General features: G+C 38.8%; 1 protein-coding gene across 3 annotated transcripts in view; it reads left to right on the top strand.

Moving 5' to 3' along the window:
* Pde7b (phosphodiesterase 7B) overlaps positions 1–14,535 on the top strand; it is a 299,395-nt gene that overhangs the window by 140,888 nt on the left and 143,972 nt on the right. The gene's annotated exons all lie outside the window — the stretch shown is intronic.

Below are 14,535 nucleotides of genomic sequence, written 5' to 3'. Positions count from 1 at the left end.
TTAACACTTATAGTACCTAGTTCTAATGTGTTTATCTGGGGTAGGTGAAATTGAACTGAGCTGTCACAATGCCTTATTTTCTTTTATTAAAAAAAAAAACCTCTGTATGTCGATAAGTTCCAAATTAATATCTAAGGACTCTACAGTTCATACTCACACTGCCTACTTGTCATCTGCTTGGATTTCTAAAAGCCACCCCAGACCTAAAATATCCAACCAAATGCTTGATTCAGTATATCTAAATATACTTCTCGTTCCAGAAAAGAGCACTAGGACCTCACTCTTCTTTACCCCTAATGCACCCATCCATGGGCATGATCTAGATACCCAACATCCAAAATATTTTCTGAAGCTGTTTATTTTTCCACTGGTCTCTAGTCAAACCATCACTCTTCCTTTCTTGAATGTTATTAGCCTCTTGATTAATTTCTGCTTCTTCTCTTGCTCCTATATAATCTCATTTCAACAGAGCTACCAGTGTGGTCCTATGAAAACCATTGTCATTCTTCTTCTGAAATCTTTTAGCGGCTTGTCCCCACACTCAAATGACATACAAAATCATTTTCTACTCCTCAGAACCAAACATAATCGGGTCTGGAACTTTAACTTATGTCATCTTCTCCCTCTCTCATTCTGCCTCTCTTCGTTATGCAGACACAGCAATCTAGTTCTCCCTGAGGGTTGCTCCCACCTTGTCATTTCACCCCTCTGTCAGAGGACTCTGAGAGCTCTCTCTTTTCTTCCAACTAGTTATTTGTGAATGCAGTTCCACACTGGCTGAGTTTCCTTCAAGCCACAGTGAGACTCGTACTGGTTTCCTAAATGATAGGTCTGCTTTTAAGATGCCTCTCAGGGTGCATGGCCATTGAGACATTGAACAGCTGCCCTCTACATCGAATGAGTAACCTGCTCTGACAGCAGTATCACTCTTTGCTCACACTCATCTCTTGGTGCAAAAGATCCAAGTCTGTCCGGAAAGCAGGACACTGCTAGTGGTGACAAGCCATCCTAAGACCTCCTAACTGGAATCTTGCCTTTACTAATTGGGCAGAACCCTAAAGAGAAGGCAGTGCTTCAGACTATTCTATGTAAACTCTTCAGGTAAGACACAGGGCAGCAAATCGGATAGTCACTTAGACCACACCACACTCACCTCATAACTTTTCACCACTGTTCAGCAGAGAATGGCAACTCCCCTCTGTCTCTTAAACCAAGGACTTTCTTTCCCTTGCTGCTCTCCTGACCATGGGGAAGAAAGGCATTTTTCACTTCTTTTTTGACCCTTTCAGCTTTTATAATCTCGTCTAGCATCCAAATCAGATACCACTCTTAGAAGAAACTCCTGAATTCTCTCATTACAGAGCCATCCGTTGGCAAAAATAACGGAATACTGTACTTTTTGGAATCACCTTACTTTTTTCAGGCCACAAAGACATCATTTAGAAAATTGCTCCCTCAATGCCCTAAGCAATGTTTTCAGGCTTAAAAAGGTAAGAAATTTCCCGGAACACCTTCCTTTCCAGATAGGAGCAGGTTTCTTGCCATGTCTTTACGGGTCTGGCTCTGCCCAGGCTGCACCGTGAAAGCTTTCAGTAATTCAGTAACTGCCTCCTTTGATGGAGGACTAGTCAAGAAGGGCATTTTAAAAAAATTCTTCTCAAGGAATAATTCTATTAGGACAGAGTTTGAGAGATTTGGGGAGAAATTAGTTCACTGTTCAGTGTTGATGGCTCCTTAGATCACACTAGAAAAAGCAAAAGTAATAATTTTTACTCACATTTTATGAACCTGGATCTGAGAGGCTTCCAGATGATCTGAAACATACGTTAAACTTTACAGGAGGAGGAAAAGAGAGTTGTGTAGACTGGCATTAAGGTAAAGGCTCCAGCCATCCATGGCCTCCAGGATCCTGGAGTAACCTTCAAAATCATGGCTAGTGAAAATCAATACTTTTTCCCCATTATCTTCTTTTTCTTTCAGCCGCTTGATCGCTCCACCCTAAATGTTTATCCTTTACTTTTTCTTAATGTTCCCTCCCATCTCTTTTTTCCTTTAATATATCACCTGCACTTTGAGCTGCTGGCTCTGCTGATGGTGCCTGGGTCTGAGGGGGTGATTTTCAGATGAGACTAGCTGGATTTTATTGAGTGCCTACTCTGCACCTGGCCTGACTATGTGTGCTCTCCATTAATCTTCTTTATTGTCCTAAGTACTCAGTTCATCTGATGCCCTAGTTCTGTTTTATTTTATTACACTTTGGTTCTGAAAACTGTCTCCAAAAAATCCAGAGGAAAAAAATCCCCAACAATGCCAATTTAAAGAACACAGATGGAAGTGACAAGTTTAGCCAGCAGGTCAGAAGTAAGGAAGACGCAACAACGAGGTAAACCTTGGGTAAAACCTCAAGTAGATTTCTGTCACTGGTCTTTTTTATTTGCACGTTTGTAGTCTTGGGGGAAAACGTGACTTTACCCATCATGTTAATGGGGGAAAAGTTCTAACCCTTCAGTAATTTCAAGAAAACCAGAATATGGTTTAGGTCAAAGGGAGTACTTGATTTTGCAACACCAAATATCCCTTCTGAGGTTTCTCAAAAATGCTGTGGCTCTCACACACGGAACTCGCTCCATACTTTCACCGCAGGAACAATAGTGCTAATTCAGCACACACTGTAATCTAGACCGGCCGGGGGGGAGGAGCTCTAAAGAAGATAGCAGAGAAACCAATATCTGCACTCTTAAAATGAAATTTCATAAAAATTAAGTGCAAAATTGACAAAATAGAAACAAATGATAAGTGCAACAAGCCACAAACACTGATGTGTTTAATAAGTGTAGAGAGAGAATAATTAGGCTTAATTAAGTTTAGTTGGGTAGAGTTGAAGTCTTTATTACTTCAAATAATTGAATGAATTGATTAATAAGTTATCACTGAGGACAGGAAGTGAGAATACAAAAAGGAATTGAGTCAGAACGAATGTCAGAATGACTTGCCTGGGGTGTATTCTTTCCTTTCCTTGGGGAAGTTTCTTAAGAGCTAAGCCCTTTGATTGTTCTGTAACACCTGTAAAAAGAAGACGCTATCTAAGGCTGGTGGAGAATCTACAGATTTTATTTGTCTAGGGAAAGGACTGTAAGTATAAATGACTGGATAACTAGATTTATCATGTGACAGTAAAACCAAAGAAAGTACCTGAGGCAGAAAACAGATATCTGACCCTCTGGACGCAGGACTGTCCTCAGCTTCATCTCTGCATCTACCGCGCTAGGCCAGACATCAGCTGGGGGCCAGATCTGAACTGCCCGCATGAACTGTTGTCCATGCAAAAAGTGACCCAAGTCATTTCCTTAACACCTGGAAACAATTAAGGCTCTTTTCTTTCCATCTCTGGCCAAGCTGTTTAGAAAGCACAGATGCAGCTGGCATTGTGGTATGGTGAGCTGCCTTAGCAAATGCCTCCAAAAGGAAAGGGTCTGTTCAGTATCTCGGGTAGCTCTGTGGACTCGGTTTACTAATTCCACGTCATCATTCCTTGCCTCTTCAGACCCAAGAATGAAGGTCAGAGACAGAGGAGTTGCTGCTGCAATTTTATCTACATGACATAAAAACTGCTCTGATGATCCTCCATCACTAACCCCAAAAGTTCCAGCAATACAGCAGGGGCAATCATAAGAGATGACGTCATAGATAGCTCAGGGCTTCATTTAAAGAAACTGTCCCACTGTTGGAGAGAGACCTGACGTTCACCTGATTTTTTAAATGTTCATGTGAACCATGTGCCACTTACTGTTCTCCTCTGGCCATGCGGAGCATTTACTTCCTTCTGCACTTTCTTGGTGAAAGTTGTGACAGCGATCTGAAGCCCATTCGAATGGTAGCAGTCATGATCATGAGTCTTTTACACTGGCTTGAGGAGCATAAAGTCCATCTACAGGAAACATGCCATGCTGTGGCATCATAATGATTCTTTCTTTTCTTCTGACTCATTTCCTCTAAATGTTTGGTATGGCTAGGCAAATTTAAAAGTTATAAATCAAGTGGTATTCCCACTGCTTTATACAGTATCCCAGCAAAACAGACAGAATAGCATAGTGTTGGGAGTGTGTGATTAACACCTTTCCAAAACTTCATAGCATCTGAATTTTGAGGAATAAATACAGGGTCGTGTCGGCACCTACCTCTTGAGCTTTTGTAAGGATTACATAAAGAATTGCATAGGCAATGTTACTATATCTGGTAAATAAGCATTCAAAGAAAGCATGTGAGCTCATGTCTGTGGGATTCCAAAGGTTACACATTCTGTATCATGCTTTGTTATTGGCAAAATTAAAAAATGATCTACTGTTAACTGAATGTTTGTGTCCTCCCAAAATTCATATGTTGAAGCCTTCATCCTTGATGTGGTGATATTAATAGATGGGGTCTTTGGGAAGTAATTAGAGTAGGAGGGTGGAGTCCTTGTTAACAGAATTAGTGCCCTTATAAGAAGAAACAACAGAGGACTGGTTTCTTCTCTTTACCTGCCTTGTGAGACTAGAGCTAGCCAGAAGAGAGAGCCCTTCCCAGAACCAGACAATACTGACTCTCTGATCTTAGACTTTTCAACCTCCAGACGTGTAAAAAATAAATTTCTGACCAGGCATGGTGGCACACTCCTGTAATCCCGGCACTCAGGAGGCTGAGGCAGGAAGATCACTTTGAGTTCAAGGCCAGCCTGGGCTACATAGTGAACTCAAGGCCAGCCTGAACTACACACCTAGACCTCATCTCAAAAAAAAAATTTTTCTTTCTGTTACTTAAGCCACTTAGTCTATGATGTTTTGATAGAGCAAGATGACTAAGCTACAACCCTATGGAAGTAATGGTTTTATCTCTAAAGTCTCTTAAAACTCACACATTGTATGATTCTTCTTCCTTTGCTCTGTTGGAATAAAAACTTTTCCTAAGCTATTATTTTGCTAGGAACACAGTTTCATCTCACCTAAGAAATGTAGGAAAAATGATCTTGAAGTTCTAAAGCAAGTTAAACTTTTTGAAATTCTATAAAATAAAATCAGCAAAAAATATAATGAACCATGCATATTTTCCTTAGTATGGACAGAACTCCATATCATATGGTTCATCATTTTTAAAAGTTTCAACTGGAAATTTCTAAAATATTGTCTTATTTGTCAAATTATGGGAAAAAATTTGATGAAAAAGGTTGGTTATTATCATTATTAATAACAACACTAGCTGAGACTTATTGTGCCCACATTTATTTTATAGCGCTGCAATTCACTGTGCCTTATAGTTTGCTATACATGTGTCTGGCTTTCCATTAAATTTGTAAACAGTTTTAAGATCAAGAACCATGTTTTTATATACCAAATGCTTTACATGAAGCAGGCACAATAATAATACATTCATTAAATAATTCATTCATCAATAATGCATTCATTAACTAAATGAATGTTAAACAAATGCATGAATGAACAAATGAACAATACATCACTGGGATTTAAGTTGCAAAGTATAAAACAATAGTCTTTACGCTCTAATCTGAAAGACAGGCCAGAGTAACAAAGACAAGTAGTGATGTAAATGAAGTTATATTACAGATCAATAAAATGGGTAAGATGTGCCTCTTTAATAGAAGAGTCAGTTTTAAGGTGGGGCATCAATACTTTATGAAGGAAATAGGACCTTTTTTGAATTAGATTACTTGAAAACTATTCCCAACAAGGGGAACAATGTGAGCAAAGATATAATTGGTTTCAATTGCTGCTGTAATAAATCATGACAAATTTATTATCCCATAGTTCTAGAGGACAGAGGTCTGAAATAGATTCCTCTGGGCTAAAATCAAGGTTTCACAGATCTGTGTCCCTCTCAGGAGGCTCTAAGGAGGAATTCATTGTCTTGTCCTTCCGTCTTTTAGCGGAGGCCTGTGTCCCTTGAGTGTCAGTACTGTTCCATCTCCAAAGCCAGCCATGGCTGGTGGAGTCCTCTCCTGCCCCGTCTCTCTCACACTGACCCTCCTGGCACCCTCTTTCACAAGGAACAACCCTGGTGATTGCACTGGGGCCCACAAGATAACTTAGGGTATTTTCCCTATTCCAGTGGCAGCTGAATAGCAAGCTAAATTCCATCTGCTGCCTCACTTCCTCATACTTAAACAGGCAACTGAATGTTAATGTCAACCACACACTGTATCAGAAAACAATGAATTCAATAATAGAATGGATTCGGGGAGACAATTGAGAAGAACAAACGTAACATATTACAGATCCCTGGTATTAGGATGTGAGCATCTTGAAAGATCATTTTTCTACCTACTGCACATAATACAGAATGAACATAGCATGTTTGGGTAGCAATATAATTTCCATAGAAATTGTGTGTTCAGTGTACATTTGAGAAGTTTATAGGGCTAGGTAAATAGGAGCTAGTTTTGAAGCATGGAATACCCCACAGAGGGATATGGAGGTATGGACTCTTTTGCAATTAATAATTAATTCTCTTTGTGTTAAATTAATACTAGTAGTTGCCATCACTTTGCATATGTTACATTTTTTAATAAGACATTATTATGAATTATTTCCAACCCACACTACAACAACTTTTGAAGATACAAAAACTTAACTGAAGTTTTAAAGGACATGGTCGATGAAAGACTTGAAGAACATAACTTAATGATAGTTCTGTTCAGTCAACTGCCTCCTTGGAATTTGAAAGCAGGAAAAAAATAATAATAACAGTATTGAAAAAGCTTTGATTAACAGTTAGTCACTTGGTTCCGAAGTTGAGGCCTGATACCTTAACTGAGATACACAAAGATAAGAACCAAAGTGTATGGATGCATGCAAATCAAAGCCAGGTCTGTTTTATCTTGCACTTAACTGGGCAACAGGATGTTAATGTCAAATCAAACTGTACTACTGAAAGGAACAGTCAATGCTGTAATTTTTTTTTCTTCTTTTTAATTTTTTTGACCAATTTTGCATGGTCCTATCTGGTAATCTAAACAACTAATTCAAAGACAAAAATATGCAATATAACAACCACTGTTGAATTCCTATCATCCTGTTTAGTGAAATTCTGTATTGTTTCTAATGTTTCTTTCTTATTTTTTATTCTCTTTAAAATTAAAAAAAAAAAAGAAAAGAAAGAGTGCAAAAACAAGATGGATTCAGGGAGAAGATCGTGGAGAACACCAATTAGACATATCCTGAGAACTAAATAAAACAGAGAAGAACCAACTAGTATCCATATCTTAGAGACAGAAGGATACAAAATCATTTTAGGGAATTTACAGACTAAAAGAAGTAAAATACACCTAGAGTTTTTTGGGTTTTTTTGTTTTTGTTTTTGTTTTTTTCTCTGGTACCGGGAACCGAACTCACGACCTTGCGCTTGCCAGGCAGGCGCTTTTGCCGCTGAGCTAAATCCCCAGCCCCCTAACACCTAGAGTTTAGATGGGGATGGAAAAGAAAATTACCAAAAGAAATCTCTTAGAGAATATTTTGATGATAGTATCTTATAAAAACGCTGGGAAATATTCTAGTGCAGTAGGCTTTCTTTCCCTAAGTTTGCTGCTGTTACTCTTCTAGCTACATATGAAAAAAAAAACATGATTCATTAGGAATGTCTGCAGCATACTTTGTAGACTGTTGCACATACTACATGTTAAACGGCTTTCCCTTTATTTTCACCCTCAATTCTTCTGCCGTTACAGTGGACAACTTCTAAAGTTACCTAAGACAATAACCATAATACACATTAGTGGTTAATATAGCATCTTCCAGCTCTCTCTTTTTTGTTTTTTAGTTATTTCCCTGGATGGCAGGAAATACAGGTGTTCATAACTACAACAAAGCACTTAGCCTTAGAAAGAACCAAGAAAGACAATGAAAAAAACACAGCAAAATGTGCTTCCAATTAGCAACAGATGCTTCCATTTATTCTAAGCGTTCTTGTTTAGTTAACTGTACAAATTTTTAATCATATAAATGTGGTGGTATTGCAGCCTCATGCTCTTGATTACCCTTGTCTTCCAGTTGACTTCACATGTCTCTGGCTTCTGGCATTGCTTTCTCACAAACACTATGTCTGGAGCGATATGAATTCCGGGAGATACCTGTTAAGAAATATAGCCTGTTGTAGAACTTTTTATTTATCTCGTGTGTGTGTGTGTGTGTGTGTGTGTGTGTGTGTGTGTGTGTTGCTAGGGCAACAATTAGAAATGGCACTGTGATACATTTCTCTGAGTCAGCAGCACCATTGGCCATTGGCTATGATGCCATGAATGCCTGTTTTCCTTTTTTTTTCCATCTTTATTTCTTTGTGGAATCATCTGGTCGCCATTCATTCATGCCTGGAATATTACACTGAGAAAGATTACCAGGCTTAATCCAAAGATCACTTTGCATAAATCCTTAATAAATCAAATGGAGGAGCCGGTCTTGGTGAGAGTACCCCCAGTGGTGGAGATCAAAGACTCAGAGCCTTGCTTATGTCCCAACTGTGCTGAGAATAGAGATAGACGTGCAAGGGAATGCTGGAGAGAATGAGGGATAGCAAAATTGGTCAAAGTTTTCTTTGACATTTGATGAGAATAGACTTTCAAAAGTAGCATTTGGTTATGGAGTTATTAAGGCTCCATCATATACATTCCTCACAGTGACTTATACTTAATAATCAACTTTATCCTTAAATTTAACCCATGAGCAATAAATCAAACAAAGTTAAAAAGTCAAGCCATGATTCAATGTCATGAAATTTCCTGGACATAGCCCTGGACCTTATGTGGTATTTCTGGTTGCTTCTTTCTCTGAGGAGTTCTTGACCCAGGCCAACGTGATTGTTTTCAAAAGTCCTAATAGGTGTATCTGTAAAGAGTGGGCTTCTGCTACATTTGCTGTCATAAATAACTAATAGGAAACAGGCAGAAAATAACTGTCACATGATAGCCCTTTAGCCTTGTCACGCAGGATGTGGTCACAGACCAACAGCCTTGTCATCCTCAGGGAATTTGTTAGAAATGCAGAGGCTTGGGTCCCTACCCAGAACTGCCAAATTGGAATATGAATTTTAATGAGATTTCTGGTTATCCAGAGAAACAGTATTCCAAAATAGCATCTGAGAGACACCTTTTGACATAAGTATTTTATGTTATTCAAAACCACTGAGGTAATAAATGAAAGAGGGAAAAATAAAGAATCATTTAAAGCAGTAGGATTCACTTCAAACACATGGAACAGTTGAAATGTCCAAATTGACTTTGAACTCTGTAATCACGAACATAATGAACATCAAGGCAAACATATGTCCTGTTTAGAAGGCTTTTTTCCTCACCATTTTCTTGTTTTCCTTTTGTGATGTTGTTTGTTTCAGTAATCTTTCTATGTCTTATTGGTATTCTGGTTTATTTTTATTATATTAAGAGGAAAATCCCACATCCTGGCATTTTCCAGCAGTTCTTTGAAGATAGTCACTTCTCTGCTCTCCTTCAGGTCTCCTGAGCCTAGCCCAATGCTCGAGAACTTTCAGAAGTCATGCATCTGACTCACGCAAAAAGAAGAACAGAAACATATTTCAGGCTTTGTTTAGGTCACTTTTTAAACTATATATGATTTTGCACACCACACTTTTTTTCACACACTAGTAAGTTAAGTGGAGATCAGTAAAGATCAATCAAAATTCTAAAAATGTTTAAGAAATAAAGACCCCAGGCCAAAAAAAAGATGAGGCTCCCATACGTTTGCCCAGGGAAATGAGGTCAGCAGGCAGCCTGAAGACACATGCTCACTACCAGAGCATCTGACACAAATCTGCACAGCTTGTGAACATCAAACACACCCATTAGTCATTGAAAACAGAAACACAATTCCCCATTGAGAGATCTTATACAATATTAACTACGGCACTAAATAACCCGTGGTGAAGATCATGCAGATTTAACCCTGGACATGATTCATCGGCTCTTATACCTCCAAAGTGCACCAACAAGGAATATTTATCCTAGTGATCGCTCTATAAACACATACACTGACCTTTATGTAACTACACTCATTCACATGTCAATGATTTTGCCTATCTTACCCTGTCTTTCCACTATTAAATCCCTCACTTTCTCTCCCCCTACCCACTACCTCTATCTTTGATTTCCTCCATTCCTACATTTTCACAGGAAGCATAAATTATGAAATTCCAAAGTGGGACTAACTTTAGTGGTGGCTGGTTTGGATTTCCAGTTTTCTGATACTGTAGATCCCAAAAAAGTATAGCTAAAATTCGAGTTTACATAAACTGTCAAGTACGATTTTTTATAGTTTAAAAATAATCAGACTAGATCTTCTGGCACATTATGGTTTAACATAGCTCATATTTTAGTTTTCTTTGATTCCTATAAGATCTGAGTGCGATGGATAAAGTTCTTACTGCTCTCATACCCATTTATAGATAAGGCACTAAGTTCGGGGCAGCACTTAGTGGAGAGGACAGACGGAAACCCGGTTTTTATAAACCGAAGATAAGTAGTCTTGGAGGGTTACTTTAGAGATTTCATTGTTGTGTAGCTGTTTTTTAAAGAAGTAAACATACTCAAATCTGAAATTATGAAAGTGTCTTCTACCACCACTTATAATCTCTCCCAATCAGAAAGCTCTGAAAATGTGGAGGGCTGGGTCATACACCAGAGCATCAGGTCTTCAGCAGTGGACAAAAACAGGCAGCATGTTCGCCAGCAGGGAGATGCCGGGGGGAAAAAACAAGTCTTTTTGCCTCTATGGCCTCAACCCTTTTGTTTTTTAACACATTGGCTGTTAGAAAGCTCTCAGAGACGTAACATCATTTAAGATATCTAAGAGCCAGGCTAAGGATGGGATGCTAGCTGCAATCCTGGTTTCTGGCTATAGATGTATAAAAAAAAATAATAATACTGGAACAAGAGGCTGAAAATTAAGATTTCAGCAGTAGAGTCAGACAGGTACCTGAAAAAGCACCCAGGGGCCCTATAGGGATTTCTCCTTCTGCTGTTGTTGTCCCAGCTAATACATATTTGCAGAGTGAATAACAGAATGGGTACAGTTTAGACACTTGCTGTGAAATCAGTCTACGAATCTATCCGCTCAGTCCCTTCTTCCTTCCCAACCTCATCCATCTCTCTTCATCTTGCCCACTCTCCTCCTTTCCCACGTAATGATGGAAATATGTGCTGCCTTGTATGGTCGAACAAGTCCTTTTCTCTACTTGCTGGCCTGGATCCTTCAGATTAGCTAAGGCCAAAGCTATTATATTTCTATTTCTCCTGAAGGGCACTGTAAATTGTTTGAGCTTCTTCTACTTAAACTACAATAAACAAAGTTGAAAGACCTGTTTTCCCTCCCCTGCTCATTTTGAATTGCACTAGAATTGCATTTCTGAAATCATGGTAGTCATACAATTTGTGTGTGTATGTTTACAGATTCATATTTAAGCTGAACTGATAAAGAGAAAAGTCCAGAACAAAATTAATAAACTCTCTCAATAGCTTGAGATTTTTTCTAAAAGACAGATATATCAGTAGGGATATAAAGTACTTATAAAATATCCAAGTGAGATTTTTATTAAGAAAAATTGTGAGAATCGGATACTCAAAAGAAAATAGCAATGAATATAGGTTTACATTTGCATTTTAAAGATAAATCCTCTAGCATGATTAGAAATACTTAACTGTCAATATTTTACTTTTAAAATTGTACAGAATAAAGATTTACCTGCCTACTAACTAGAGTACACACATTCTACAAGATTTATGTAACCACCAGAACCTTAAAAATTCTTCAAAGTAATTCAGGAACCGAATTGACCATATCTTTAACACTTTCCTTTGCCATATACTTTCGTATTTGGGTTGTCAATTTCTTTCCTTTATAGCTGCAACCACACAGCGAGTCTTTTTGAGCAAATTAGATTTCCATCGGAACAAGCTGTTTTGATTTTGATAGTTCTCATTACATTTCTTTCACCCAAGAAGAGAATGCCTCTGTTTTTCTCTTAATGAAATATTAGGTTGACTCACAATGCCTGAAAAACAGATCTTGGTTATTTTGGAGGTCTATTTTAAAATGTCCTGTCTGTAACACATTAATAACTGGTGTTAGCAATCGTAAGAATTCTAACAAGTCAGACAGATGAGACTGTGCTCCATGCCTCCTCTGAGCACAGAACATTCGTACCTTTTCTCCATACCCAGGATTCAGACTTCTGGTTATGGATACTACCTCCAGGTGAATGATGCTCATTGGGTAAGAAATCAGAGCTTTCGGGGCATGCTCCTTTAATACAACTGTCTGAAAGACCAAAGAGATCACAGCCTGTGAAATGCTCACTGCAAAAAGTAACAAAAACATCTTTCAGAGAAATAGTGTGTTCAAGAGATTTCAGTCCAGAGAGTGCTAGCATCGCCTCAGCTTCTCCCAGTCTCTTGGAGCCTGCATTTCAGCCAAAAACCTCTTGTGCCAAGGTTTCTCGCAAGATTTCCTGTCCTTCCTGTTTCTATATGAGCCAGAAATACCATGAGAACGACCTTTCTTGTGGTATTTTTGCACTTCTACTCTGGGATGAAGATAATCCCATATTGGGGAAAATGTTTTAAATTGTGCAAACATTTTCAATTTTCAAACCATCAAATGAAATAAATTCTCCCTCAGGAATGAAAATTTGAAATTGTGTTTGCTTGGCTCTAATTTATCTCCCGTAGGAAGTATTCATGTTTGATACTCTAACATTTTTTTAACTTCTCTAAAATATTTTTGTGAGGAAATATGTAAAACAGTATACAATGGAAGCTTATATTCTTAGATTTTTAAAACGTCATTACTGAAGAAACGTATACTGCAGAGTTGTGTTCTTAATATCTTAGTGTATATACTATATTATTATATATTTGTTTTCTTTGTTCTTAACCCCTTTGTTCCAAGGGTCAGGATATCCTGATGCTAAGTACTACTGCAAAATAACTGAACAAAAATAAAAACAGTCAAACCCTTAGGAAACTCTTCAGTTGTTCTGTCAAGGAAGTTTGTGACTGAGGAGTGAGTTTAAGACATTATTCAGGAAATATGATAATAGAGTGCAGGAGTCTACGTGTCCTTATTAAATAAAATCATCTCAATTCTACAGCGCCCTGATATCCCCAGTCTACGGAAAGGAAAGGTGAAATAAGAACAGAAGGGCTGTCAGAGTGGCAAGTACAGCAACCTGGTACACAAATCCTTTAGTCTCTTAAGAAAGGAAAATAAAGAAAAGCCTATCTTTCTGATAAAACAGACAACTAATTATTCCCTCGCTTGGTTTGTGAATATCTGATTGTTATAGAAAAAGCTGTTTGATCAATGGTTTAATAATGAATTCACAAAAAAGCAATGTCTTCAATGTCTTACATTGTTCTTTCATACTCTCAAAGGCGCTTAGCCCCTTTTCACCTATGAGGAAAGAAAATAGGTTTCCTGGTCTACTTTTCCGTCCAGAACACAAAAACATAAATCACTTAAATCAGTGGGGAAAACCACACTTATTAACTATGGATTTAGAGGAATAATAATAACAGCAAAATTACGGTATGCTTTGCTGCTTTCAACTTTCCCAAAGTGAGGTGAAAGCAATGCAAATAAAACTCACTCTACAACGGTCTTTCTCCACTCCCCAAGCCCCTCCTGTGTTCCCCTAAAGAAACATCAAATGATTGTGTGATCAACCAGCCCTGAAAGGAATGTAGAGCAGGAGCAACAGATTGTACATCAGCAAAATAAAGAGCCAAGCAAAACAGAGCCCTTTGCAATGCAGAGCTGTGAAGAGAAGAGGAAGCAGGGACTGCTGCAGTGTCCTCCAGAAAAACAGGGGCTCTCCGTGTGAATGTTCAAATTTGAATTGTTCCTACAGACCCAATTTGCTGGCACAATTGCCAAGCATAACACCAGCCCACTTTCATTTACGTCCACGGCCTTTCACATAAGCAACAGGGGGCATCTCTTGCCGCTGTGTCAATTCTGACTTCCAGGGTGAGCGCCTTCATCTCCGAGCCTCAGGAAACAAGAGGCCTGGCACGGTTGTCCTCAATTCAACTGCTCTCAGGTGGAGACAGAGTAGTGAGTGGCCCAGATATTAAGCCCACACTGCTCTCTCTCCAGAAAGTGAGGCTTCCACACTTCCTTTCCTTTATTTTCCTTGCTATTTATCTCCCCCTCCCCATGACATCCTTTAAAATGATTACTTTGCTTTGAAAATGGCTTTTAACCACTGCTAGCCATGTGCCCACAGAGTACAAACCCTCTGCACGTGCACAAGGGGACCTTGCCGCCTCCCGAATTCACATCTTTCAGAGTTAGCTTTGGAATGTAATGCAGTGTTATTTCCCTTCCAGCTGAAGGGCAGCTGAGGTTACAAAGGGATTTGACTAAAAGGCCAGAACTCAGGTTTGCTGAGAACCAAGTGACAGCAGAGGGAGAGGGTGTGGAGGAGGAGACAGAGTGCTTGAACTGAGGTCCTGAGAGTTTCCCCATCCCAGTACAC

The sequence above is a fragment of the Chinchilla lanigera genome, unplaced genomic scaffold (assembly GCF_000276665.1).
Source record: "Chinchilla lanigera isolate Chin_1 unplaced genomic scaffold, ChiLan1.0 scaffold00038, whole genome shotgun sequence".
Taxonomy (NCBI): Eukaryota; Metazoa; Chordata; class Mammalia; order Rodentia; family Chinchillidae; genus Chinchilla; species Chinchilla lanigera.
Note: the sequence above shows the minus strand (reverse complement) of the source record. Positions and strands in the feature narration are given on the sequence as shown.